Here is a 12,472-nt window from a genome sequence, read left to right on the forward strand (position 1 = left end):
CCAGAGATTATCACAGTAAGACCTTAATTCAATCCAGTCGGGCATTCCTCTTTAAATTAAAACAATTATTCATATTTAACTCTGTCCCTCAAAATGAACTAATGAAATATTGTCTTTGCCTGTTGGAGTCCCAGTCCGTCCCCAGTTTCCTTCCCCAAAATATGTTGTTCCCAGCAATGAGAACCACATTGTCCCTTTCTCCCAGTCTCTATTTACATTCACGGAGGCTGTTTTAATTTCTAATTATGCTGTATTATACACCCTGTCAGCAGGGCTTTAAACATAATTTTCGTTGAAAAATCATTACATTTGGCCCTACTGAGGGCCGACGGTAATTGTTACAAACTAGCTTGAGTTCTTTGGAGACAGTATTTCTTTGTGGGACATTTGTTTTTCGTGTCACATTTTAATTAATTACCTCATTTAATCACATTCCTTCTTGAGAACAGTAATCCGCAGACGTTGGTAAAGCGAGGGTCGGCGGGTCACGTATAACACCCGGGAGGATGTCGAATAAGCGGCGTATTACATCATCTGGAACCCGTGCGCTAATATCAGTCGAGTCAAAGGTGAAATCTGGCTCGCTTATTTTGCCAGTGACATGAAACAGGGGCAACACGTGTAAAATCACATGTCACTTTCATCATGGCCAAATAACGTCCCTTCAGCTCCGCACGGATCTGACAGAACAGCAGCGCTTCTGATAAAGCTCTACTGTGGAGATATTAGATGCTCAAAACACAGTTCGACTAACACCACCAACAAAACAGCTGCTGCAGGGATTTTACCAGTTAAAAAAGCCTTCAATTAAATAATTAAAAAGAGTACTTATTGCAAAATAATATATGTGTATTACAATTTATTACAATTCCAATACTTTAATAACAAGTCAGTGCATTTTTTTTTCGCAAGAGACTCTGCTGTGTAGTAAATAAAGTGAAAATCTAAATAAATAATTCTTAATTTATTGCAGTTATATTTTTTTTTAATAAAAAAAATTAATATGATATAAAATCTGAGGTGAAACACTGAATTTTAGATTGTTTACTACTTGTAAACTCAGATGTGGATTCGGACTGCAATTAAGTTACCACACGACGTTGGTGTTTGTGAAAAAAAATAGTAGGTAATTCAGCCGGGGATTATTATTCGGATGATATGATATGATATTATATGATATATGATATAATATGATATGATATGATATATGATGATATGATATGATAATATGATATGATGATATATGATAATATGATATTATATGATATATGATGATATGATATATGATAATATGATGATATATGATTATATGATATGATGATATGATATGATATGATATAATATATATATAATATATATAATGATGATGTATGATATGATATTATATGATATGATATATGATGATATGATATATGATATGTGATATGATATTATATGATATATGATATGGTATGATATATGATGATATGTGATATGATATTATATGATATGATATATGATATATGATATGATATGATATGATATGATATGATATGATATGATATGATATATGATATGGTATGATATATGATGATATATGATATGATAGCAGTATGATGCAATGCAATATGATATGATATGATATGATATGATGATATATGATATAATATGATATATGATATGATTTGGTATGATATGATGATTTATAATATGATATATGATGATATATGATATGATATATGATGATATATGATATGATATGATATGATATGATATGATATGATATGATATGATATGATATATGATATATGATGATATGATATGATGATATATGATATGATATGATGATTTATGATATGATATATGATGATATATGATATGATATATGATATGATATGGTATGATATGATGATTTATGATATGATATATGATGATATATGATGATATGATATGATGATTTATGATATGATGATATGATATGATGATATATGACATGATATATGATGATATATGATATATGGTATGATGATTTATGATATGATATATGATGATATATGATATGATGATTTATGATATGATATATGATGATATATGATATGATATATGATGATATGATGATATATGATATGATATATGATATGATATGGTATAATATGATGATTTATGATATGATATATGATGATATGATATGATATGATGATATATGATATGATATATGATATGGTATAATATGATGATTTATGATATGATATATGATGATATATGATATGATAAGATATGATGATATATGATATGATATATGATGATATGATATGATGATTTATGATATGATATATGATGATATGATATGATATGATATGATATGATATGATATGATATGATATGATATGATATGATATGATATGATGATATATGATATGATATATGATATGATATGGTATAATATGATGATTTATGATATGATATATGATGATATGATATGATATGATATGATATGATGATATATGATATGATATATGATATGATATGGTATAATATGATGATTTATGCTATGATATATGATGATATATGATATGATATGATATGATGATATATGATATGATGATATATGATATGATGATATGATATGATATGATATGATATGATATGATATGATATGATATGATATGATATGATATGATATGGCATATTATATGTTGCAGTATGATGCAATGCAATATGATACAAAATTATATGATTTATGATTCGATACTATACAATGACATGAAATGAAATGATACAATACAATATATGATACAATATGATGTGATGTGATTTTATATGATATATGATCAGTGACATGATATGATACACTTTGATATATGATACGTTGTAATATGATACAATACGATATGGCATGATACAATACTACATGACATATGATAAGTGCTTGAATTCAGCAAAGAAAAACACAGATGACTTAGTGATTTAAACTGTTTTAATACCAGATGAAACAGCACTGACAAACAGGAGAAATACTGTGCGCAACAATACATTCAGAAGGTGTTTCAGTCTACAAACCACCATCATTTACATGGATTTACTGTGGTAACACTACACTCTAAAAAATGCTGGGTTAAAAACAACCCAGCGCTCAGTGGAAAATAAAACTACCCTGAAGGCTGGGTTAAACATTTAACCCAAACACTGAGTTTGTCCAAATTTGTTAATGTTTTTAACCCAGCATTTTTTATAGTGTAACTGCACTGTGGTATTGTGGTAGAAATGTGGTATATTCATATTGAATTGTATTATATTGCTAACGTAGACATGTATTAAATGTATTGAAGGAATAATGGAAGCTTCTATAGTGCAAATTGTGCATTTATACTAAATGTATTTAGGCTACTGTTTTTTGTTGTTGTTGTTGTTGTTGTTGTTGTTGTTGTTGTTGTTGTTGTTGTTGTTGTTGTTGTTTTGTTTGTTTGTTTGTTTGTTTGTTTGTTTGTTTTTTCAAACAAATACCTAGAAACCATACACTTACATTTTTACCACGGTGCTATATATGTAGTTTTAACAGTAAGCAACCAACAAAACATCTTAGAAACAACAACAACAACAACACTCAAACAACTACTTAGCAACAGCCCACAGTAGGCTATAGTGTGGCAACAACTTCACATTTTCTTAAAAGAACTGTACAAATTTACTGCACTGTGGTTCACACAGCTGTTTTCTTACAAGTGTAAATGTGCAAATATCCCAAATGTTCAGTGGCTGCCAAAGTTGATTGTTTTCTACCGAAATGTGTCAAAGTATAATTTCACACTTATTGTGTTTCTGTCTTTCTGCCAGAGCATTTCTGGTGAGGACTGAGCTTCAGCTATGGGTTTTGATAGAGGACGTTTAGCTGGACTCTCAGTAGGCCGTAATGTGTGTAGAAAGCATGACTGCGGCTCTTCTTCATTGGTGTCGCGTTTCTCTGTCTACACACATGTGATGACAAAGTAGATTTAACCCCGGTGCCAGCGCGAGGCCATGAAATCAATGTGAATTCACAGAAATCCCAAAGGATCCCACGGACAGATGAAACAACCTCATGAGTATTAGCTTAAATGCTCTCATTGGATCACATCAGCAGGAGTACACAGTACATCCCATAATAATAATAATAATAATAATGGTACAAAAGTTTTACATTTCAAATAAATGCACTTCTAAATGAACTTTCTGTTCATTAAAGAATACTGGAAAAAGGTGTCATCCACAAAAAGTGTGTTAAACATTTATTTATTTATTTATTTATTTATTTATTTATTTATTTATTTATTTATTTATTTATTTGTTTGTTTGTTTGTTTGTTTGTTTGTTTGTTTGTTTTTGAATATATTTGAAATATTTGTAACAAAAGTATATACAAATAGTATGTACTACAAGTAAGAAATGTATTTATAATGTTACAACATTTTAAAGTATTAATAATATTACATGCATAAAAATAAGAAGAAAATCATGCCATTATATTATATTATATTATATTATATTATATTATATTATATTATATTATATTATATTATTTATATAATAATGGTTTTAAAACATTTAGTTTGACATAAATGCAGTTTTAAAACATTTATTATTATTAATATTTTATTATATTATTATTATTATTATTATTATTATTATTATTATTATTATTATTATTATTATCATCATTTTATTTTACATAATGTGATTCAGTACATTATAAATGTTATATACATATTTAAAAAAAAAATGAGAACATAATATTTCAATAAATACTGTTTTAAAACAATTATTTCAAGTTGGAATAATATTTCACAATATTACTGTTTTAGTGATTTTAAAAACTGTATTTATTTATTTATTTATTTATTTATTTATTTATTTATTTATTTATTTATTTATTTATTTATTTATGTATGTATGTATGTATGTATGTATTTATTTATTCATTCGTTTTGAATATATTTGAAATATTTGTAACAAAAGTATATACCAATATAATGCATTACAAGTAAGAAATGTATTTATAATGTTACAATTTTTTCTATTATACTGTATAAATAATATTACATACATAAAAATAATAAGAAAAGAATATCATTATATTATATTATAATGGTACAGAAAAATCTGTTTTACATAAATGCAGTTTTAAAACATTTATTTGAAATTGGAAATAATATTTTACAATATTACCATTTTTAGTTTTATTATGATTATTATTATTATTATTATTATTATTATTATTATTATTATTATTATTATTTATTAAATAATATTTGACAATATTACTGTTTTAGAGATTTTTAAAACTGTATTTATTTATCATTTATTATTATTATTATTATTATTATTATTATTATTATTATTATTATTATTATTATTATTATTATATCATGTGTCTATTTATTTGTTTATTTGTTTGTTATGTGTTTATAATTATTTTAAAAAATATATAGATTTTACACAAATGCCTTTTTAAAACAGTTATTTTAGGTTTGAATTATATTTGACAATATTACTCTTTTGATTTTTTAAACTGTACAATTAATATTTATTTACTCACTTATTATTATTCATGTAATCATTTTTTTATCTATATATAAAAATGCAACCTTGGCAATTTATTTATTTATTTATTTAATTAATTAAGTATGTAGTTAGTTAGTTAGTTATTATATTTGTTTATGTTTATGTATATGTGTAATGTTACAATTTTATTTAACATTATATAAATTGTTACATTATATATAATATTATATACATTCGAAAGAAAAATGCAGAACAATTTCCACAAATATTTTGTTAAAAATGTTTCTTAAGGTCTTAAGGATTAGATTTTTTAATTTTACATTTTAAATTTAACACATATTAATATAGAAAAATGTTTAAGTTGTAATAATATTTCACAATCATACTGTAATAAAAACAGCCTTGTTAAGCGTATGAGGGTTTTTTTTTTTTTTTTTGTTTGTTTCCAATTTGTGATCACTAGTGCAGTTTTAAATAAATAAACTGCATTCTTCTTTTAATTTTACAGACACATGATCACATTCTGGGATCTTTGCTCTTTTAGTACAAGTCTGAAGGGTTCTGCAGAGGTTTAAAGCATTTCTATGTAGCGCACAAACAGGAAAGAGCTTTATTCGTCTATGTTTTACAACCAGTCATGTAATGCACATTAAACGCACTAGATTCTTTATGCCGCATTCCAAGACGCCAAGATTTGAGGCCCGACTCTCCATTTGCCCTTCTCACCCATCATGATTTATAGAGGTTCTTAGTTAACAGAGATTGAATGAGCATTGTGAGATAACTGCACAATAACAGAGAAAGCAACAAAGGCTTCTTTTAGCTGGAATAAAATGCAGAACAAATCTGGCTATTTGGCCCATATGGGTGTAGTGCTCAGTGAATGGGGCCGTTGAGCAGGAACCCCACAGAGATCCACATGAGGAGCAGACGCACCACGTTGTATCCGAGGCAAAGCGTCTGGGCAAGCGGGAAGAGATCCAGTGTTATGGGTCAGAGTTCACGCTCGGTGATGAATGAGCAAATAAATATGTGTCCTCGTATCGCGTCTTGGAGCGCGGCGTTGCGTTTCACATTCCACTGCACTGGAGCGGCTCTCACGCTGAGACTGCACCACCACTGATGAGACACATGCTCAAACATCTGACAGGTCAAAGGTCACTGCGCTGACAATTACTATGAAGTATTCAACGTAACGGACAACAGGATGGACCATGGTGAATGTTCATAATGCTCGTTGATCTCTTACTAGTCATTTATAACTGAGGAATGTGTGAGAAATATTTGTATTTATGTATAAAATAGATAAATAACCAAAAAAATGAGCCAAAAAAGTGTCCCAATTTCTTTGAATTCACTATAATATTAAAGTTATCTACATAAATAAAAGTATTTATATAAAATTTTATTATAATACAATTTGTATTGTTTCATACTATATATAATAAAATAAGTTTATGTAACATAATGTGTTTCATATTGTATATTTGATGCTGTTAAAAGTCCTCCATCAAAAAAAAAATATAGATATATTATTCTATTCTATTCTATTCTATTCTATTCTATTCTATTCTATTCTATTCTATTATTATTTACATAGGTTTATTATTTATAATTATTACTGGTAATATATTTATTTTTTTACTGGTAATACATACAATTAGAATTATATAATAACATACAATGTATAATAAAACTAATAGAATAGAATAAAATAGAATAGAATAGAATAGAATAGAATAATATAATGTATATTTTATGCTGTTAAGTGTCCATTAAATAAATAAATAAATTATATTATATTATATTATGTTATATTATGTTATGTTATGTTATATTATATTATATTATATTATATTATATTATATTATATTATATTATGTTATATTATTATTATTATTATTATTATTATTATTATTATTATTATTATTATTATTATTTATTATTATATTATATTATATTATATTATATTATTATTAGATTATATATTGTTTATAATTAGTACTGGTAATATATTTTCGTTACAAAAACTGGTAATATATACAATTAGAATTATATAATAACATACAATGTATAATAAAACTAATAGAATTGGATAGAATAATATAATATAACATCTATTTGATGTTGTTAAGTGCCCTACATTAAATAAATAAATATATAAATAAATAAATAATATTATATTATATTATATTATATTATATTATATTATATTATATTATATTATATTATATTATTTTTGTAACAAATATTTGCAATATACACATTTACAATTATATGAAATATAATTTGTATATTTGTAGCAAAAAATAATAATATATACAATTAATTACAATTATATAATTATATAATAACATATAATTAACAACAATATTTATCATAAAATTAATATCATATCATCATATCATAATAATAATAATAATAAATATTAAAGTGTATATTATATTATATTATGTTACTTTTACTATTAGTTTTTAATGCATTATCATTAATAATACATTATATTAATATTTTTAAATACTGTCAATGCAATATTTTAATCTCTACAATACTGTAGTTACAGCATCTACCAGCAGACTAACTTGTTAAATATTAACATGCCTTGTTAACCAGGCACACCTTTACTCCCTCATCACATAGTAAACATTTTTCCACAAAACTACCCCAGAAGTCCTTGGGAAAAGCTGTTTATATCTTGATTGTTATCATATTATGTGCAGCCCAAACCTCACATTCAGTTTGGGTTTCATTTTCTTTGTTTAGATGATCTTCTACACATCCACTCCTCAGATGCTCGTGAGTTCTCACTGCGGTTGTGAGAACATCAACCTCGGAGCCCACTCAGTTCCCACGTGTTTACCGCTCCGGCCAGTGAAGTGGGTAAAGCCATCAGAGCCAGTAAACACGCCTATAATGGACTCGAACGCGTTGGAGACCAGCAGCCAGAGGCTGAACAAGGAATTAGGGACCTGCAACAACTTAATTACCGTTCCGCCAGCGGGGAAGAAAACCAAAGTAAATGATATCAGAGCTTCCAGCAAGCTCATCTCTAATCCCACAACGTCTCTACATTTCCACGCTGGATGTTTGAAAGCTTTGGTGGGTAATTATTCAAGACTAGCCAGTCAGACTTTAACAGAACTAAGACTTATTGTGATGACTTTGGAAAACTTTGAACTTTTCCAGTGACTTAATCTTGTATTCCAAACGCCCAGGGACAAAGCGCCGTTATTTAGCTCCCAGAGATAATTGGCTGCATTTTCAATGTGTTGCGAACATACACCGGGGTGTGAAATACAGATGCAAAATACATCAGCGCAAAGTTAACAAGATAACAATGTAGGCTCTCCATTAAAAAAAAAACATACAGTATAATAATGCTGTAATATATGCACATACATTCAGTCATGCACTGCAGTGACTTAAAATTAACTGAAATGTAGTTTTTAGTAGTATAGAATTGTATGGACTGGTATAGAATTTAAATACTGGTTATTTAGCAGTTTTCAGCTTGTCATCCAGAATTCCTAGTTCTGTCCAATATTTAACCAGCCAAAAGGGTTAAACCCAGATGTGTTTTAAAAACATTAAAAAAAAAAAAAAAAAAAAAAAAAAAAAACATTGAAATCGCCTTGGAAATCGGACTGCAACCCCCTGGAAACCACACGGCACAGCTCTGCAAGAAGCAAAAAGGTGTATAGCAAATCTTATTACACAAAAATATGACACAAATGTATGTATTCCAGAGAACATCTCAAAAAATTGCCAAACAGACCACATTAAGACAAAAAGGTTACTAGGATGTTGTCGTTGGTTGCTAGTATATTCAGGGTTTGTTAAGTGGTTACTAGGATGTTTGGGTGTTGTGTAGGTGGTTACTAGGATGTTCAGGGTGGTTGTTAGGTACTACGGATGGTTGAGAGTTTTCTAGGTGGTTGCTAAGATGTTCTAGGTGGTTGCTATGCAGTTAATATGATGGCTAAGTGTTGTCTAGGTGTTTACTGGGATGTTCTGGTTGGTTGATAGTATTTTCAGGGTTTGTTAAGCAGTTACTAGGATATCCAGGTGTTTGCTAGGTGGTTACTAAGATGTTCAGGGTGGTTGTTAGGTACCAAGGGTGGTTGAGAGTTTTCTAGGTGGTTGCTAAGATGTCCTAGGTGGTTGCTATGTAGTTAATATGATGGTTAAGTGTTGTCTAGGTGGTTACTAGGATGTTCTGGTTGGTTGCTAGTATATTCAGGGTTTGTTAAGCGGTTACTAGGATCTTTGGGTGTTGTCTAGGTGGTTACTGGGATGTTATGGTTGATTGCTAGTATGTTCTGGGTTTGTTAAGAGGTTACTAGAATGTTTGGGTGTTGTGTAGGTGGTTACTAGGATGTACTGGTTGGTTGCTAGTATGTTCATGGTTTGTTAAGTGGTTAATAGAATGTTTGCTAGGTGGTAACTAAGATGTTTTTTGGTGGTACCTAGGCAGTTGCTAGGATGTTTGGGTGTTTACTAGGTGGTTACAAAAATGTTCTGGGTGATTGGCAGGCATTTGCTAGGATGTTTGGGTGTTTGATAGGTGGTTACTACGATGTTTTGGGGGTTAATAAATGGTAGCTATTAAGTTTTTGCTAGATAGTAACTAAGATGTTTTGGTGGTTGATAGGCAGTTACTAGGATGCTTGGGCGTTTACAAGGAGGTTACAAAGCTGTTTTGGATGGTTGATGTGCAGTTAGTAGGCTGTTTGGGTGTTTGTTGTGTTATTAATATGTTCTGGGCAGTTGCTACAATGTTTAGGTGTTTGCTGGGTGGCTACTAAGATGTTCCGTGTGGTTGACAGGCAGTTGCTAGGATAGTCAAGTGTTTGCCTGAGGGTTACGAAGATGTTCTGGTTCTGTTAAACGGTTACTAGGAAGTTCAGGTGTTTGCTCGGTGGTTACTAATATGTTTTAGGGGAGTAGGTTGGGGGGGGTGGCTAGGTGGTTGCTAGCATGTTTTGGTGTTTGCTAGATGGTAACTAAGATTTGTTAGGTATTTGATAGGTACTTGCTATGATGAGTGATTACTAGTGAGTTGCTAGGATGTTTGGTAATTACAATTGTGTCAGGTGGTTTTTAGAATGTTGGAGTGTCACTAAGGTGTGTAAGAAGGTACTATTTTTTGTTTTCCAGAGAACACCTCAGTAAAAATCTGCCATACAGACCAAATGAGGACATTTCCTGACAGAATGTTCTGCTTTAACTTCATGGATGCTTTGTAAGGGTGATGGAGAAGCTTTCTCTGGTTCAGATTTCTAAAATACTTTCTCTCAAAGTAGCCGCTCACACTTTGACTCACCTACACTGTTGACTTCTGATCAAACGGCTTAAAAATACTTTGTTGTGAACATAAAGAACATGTTGTAGGAGCATGAGAGGGTGACTGTTCCTGGGCTTCCGTTGGAGAGCACGGGGGTGTGTAGGAGGACTTCGAAAGTCATCAGAAATCCTGGGGGCAGTGTACTGTGCTTATTTTCCAAGACTTAGAGCTGCCAATTTGGTATAGCCTGTGGGAAGTGTTTCCATCCCTATTTTTTTTTTTTTTTTCCAATCTTAAAGTGAAATCACCTGGGATGTAATTAATTAATTAGAATCAGCCTGTGCAGTGGGGGTTTGCACATGTGTTTTGGAGAGCTCTGTGGTCTTTCTGTTCTGGGTGATTGGGATTAATAACGAGGGCCAATTTGAAAATCGAAATCGGAGTGCTTAATAGGCGGAGCAGAGGGGCCGTGCTTCCTAGACCACAGCAACAAAAAGAGCTTTTGTGCCTCTGCATTATACTGTACTGTACAACATTACCCTATTTCTTCATATACGCTTGAGAAACAATTACCAAGGATCACCTTTCCATAAGTGGCTATTTATGATCTATGAAAAGTCCTTTGAAAGTAACCTAGTATCTCTTTTTGTCTGAAAACTCTTGAATGAAACACCATAATTTAGCTGATTTAATATTACTGTATGGATGATATGCATAATATAGTGCTTCATAAACCGAATCCATCAACTCACAATAGGATTTTGCGCTTTAGGCGAAAAGTGTGCTATCAAAATGCAAATGACATTGTTGGAGGGCTTATATGAATGCAAACTGAAAGTCGCTGTGAAGTAGATTAACACAGTAAACTCAACTTTGGTGGAAAAAAAAAAAAAATATTTTTGTGTAACTCTTAAAATAATGTGGTAGATGTAGACACATAGCTTTGATATAAAAAAAATGACAAGTTTGTTAGAATGTAAAAAAAAAAATAGAATTTTAAATTTAGGGAGATTAGGTGTTTTCTGGTTGGCTACTAAGATGTTCTAGGTGGTTGTTAAGTGGTTACTAGGCTACTGGGTGGGCAGTTACTAGGATGTTCAGGTGTTTGCTAGTTGGTTACTGACATGTTCATCACACTGGTTGATGGGCAGTTGCTAGGATGTTATGGTTGATGTCTAGGTGGTTACCAAGATGTTCATAGCAGTTAAAAGGCAGTTGCTAGGATGTTTGGATGTTCACTAAGATATTTGGGGGGTTGCAAGGTGGTGCTGTATATATGTTTAGGGGATTGTTAAGAGGTTAGTAGGATGTTTAAGTGTTTGCTGAACAGATACTAGGATGTCTGACTGTGTGCTAGTTGGTTATTAGTGTGTTCGGGTGTTTAGGTGTTTATTACTCGGTAACTACTATGTTTGTAGTAGTTGATAGGCAGTTACTAGGATATTTGGATGTTTGTTAAGAGGTTACCAAGATATTTTGGGTGTTTCCTAGGTGGTATATATGTTTGGGGGTTTGTAGATGCGGTTTCCTGTCAGTCGGTCACTTCAAGTTACGTCTTTGACCCCATTCGTTGGTTACCGATTTGCCGTCTCCATTCCCTTCTTCAGGGAATGAGGGTTACATACGTAACCGAGATGTTACTAAGATGTTCAGGTGTTTGCTAAGCAGTTA

Source organism: Labeo rohita, chromosome 22 (assembly GCF_022985175.1).
Source record: "Labeo rohita strain BAU-BD-2019 chromosome 22, IGBB_LRoh.1.0, whole genome shotgun sequence".
Lineage (NCBI taxonomy): Eukaryota > Metazoa > Chordata > Actinopteri > Cypriniformes > Cyprinidae > Labeo > Labeo rohita.